At 41.7% G+C, this 1,590-nt stretch overlaps 1 pseudogene; it reads right to left on the bottom strand.

Moving 5' to 3' along the window:
• Positions 1-959: 959 nt before the first annotated feature.
• Positions 960-1,302, bottom strand: LOC102823577 (annotated as a pseudogene).
• Between the last annotated feature and the right edge of the window lie 288 nt (positions 1,303-1,590).

The raw sequence follows: 1,590 nt of genomic DNA, 5'->3' as shown, positions 1-1,590 counted from the left end.
ATCCTAAATGGTTACATTATATGAGAGGAAGTCAAAAAGTATTGTTACAAAAGAACAGAAACCATTATTAAACAAAAAGTATCAAAAAGTAAAGTTACTGCTTTTCTTTACATCCTGCATCTAGGTCACACACTTCTGAAGTTAGTGTTCTAGATCTCTAAGCCTTTCCAGAAGCACTCCTTCAATTTACACAAGGTCAAAAGGCCAGTTTGGGAATTCTCAAGGAACCTAGACATGCTCTTTCTAAATGCTCCACTTTGTTTCCTAACATATCTTCATTAGTCTGGTCTTGCCGAAAAGATTGATGGGAAAAGTTCACTGTACTGACTGACTATAATGCTTTTTGGCACTCTTTAAGCTAAAAGCTTGATCGAGGCCAAGATGTTTGCTTAAAATTGAAAATGCCAAACCACGTGAGATCTCACCTTCAGCAGCTTTCACATGAATACTAACTGTCCAGTCACTTCCCACCAGTTTCTGGACTTCAGCCAGTTTCTTCACTTGTTGATGTTGATGGCCTTTCCTTTTTTGGCTCGTCCTTGACGTCTTCCTGACCTTCCTTGAAATGCTTGATCCATTTAGAAACTGTTGCTTTAGGTGGGGCAGCATTTCCATAAGCTTGTTGCAAAGCTTCATTGATTTGGTGAGATGTCCACTTGAGTTTTCTTAAAAATTTGATATTAGCCCTGACCTCGAAATTGTTTTTTTCTATGGCACAAAAGAGTCCTTTATTTGAAGACACTGTAATGTGACTAAGATAGTTTTTACTGAGAGAATTTGTCTGCAGTCACCCACTGATTGGTATATTAACAAGGGTCAAATTTAGAACTATTGTAGCAATACTTTTTGACTTACCCTCATACAAACTGTGAGGTTTTAAACTTGTGACAAGGGACAGAGGGAAATTTTCTACTCATTGCAAGGAAATCTTCACTTAAGCTTCAGTGAGCCACAAGCATTTAAATCCCAGGAACCTTCAGCTGGTCGTCCTTAGCCAGTCCAATCTCTACAAGGAACTGGCATATGTTCTTGCGCTGGCCACCTTGTAGCTGAATGACTTCTCCATATTCCGGATGCTCAATTACAGTACCATTGCAGGCAAATTTCTTTTTAAACGCCTTCACTAGTTTCTTTTTATCATAATCATCAGCGATCCCTTAGACAGTAGTAAGGGTCTTCCTGCCGGTTTCTCTGTTGAATTCTTATATGGATATAATCCTCAGTCCCAGCAAGATGCAGGTCATCACCCTTACTTGCATCAGCAAAGGGATCGAAAGAGTGGAGGTTCTGCATTGCGGGCATACGATACGATTCCTTTTACTCGGTGGAAGCAACCTGTGGCAGGTAACTGTGCAAGAAGGTTGGCGGGGAGAAACTAGGAGTGAAGGGCTGAGGGCTAGACGTCGACTCAGTGATTGGGGAGGGGCCCCTAGCCTTGTTTTGACTGATGATGTGGAGCATTTCCATCTTCTCTTTCCACAGATGTTGTTGTTATTGTTGTTGTCAGGTGCCATCGAGTCGGAACCGACTCATAGCAACTCCATGCACAGCAGAACGAAACAATGTCCGATCCTGGGCCAACCTCACTAC

Source organism: Chrysochloris asiatica, unplaced genomic scaffold, assembly GCF_000296735.1.
Source record: "Chrysochloris asiatica unplaced genomic scaffold, ChrAsi1.0 scaffold00434, whole genome shotgun sequence".
Lineage (NCBI taxonomy): Eukaryota > Metazoa > Chordata > Mammalia > Afrosoricida > Chrysochloridae > Chrysochloris > Chrysochloris asiatica.
The sequence above is the reverse complement of the archived record's forward strand: the minus strand, read 5'-3'. Positions and strand labels throughout refer to the sequence as shown.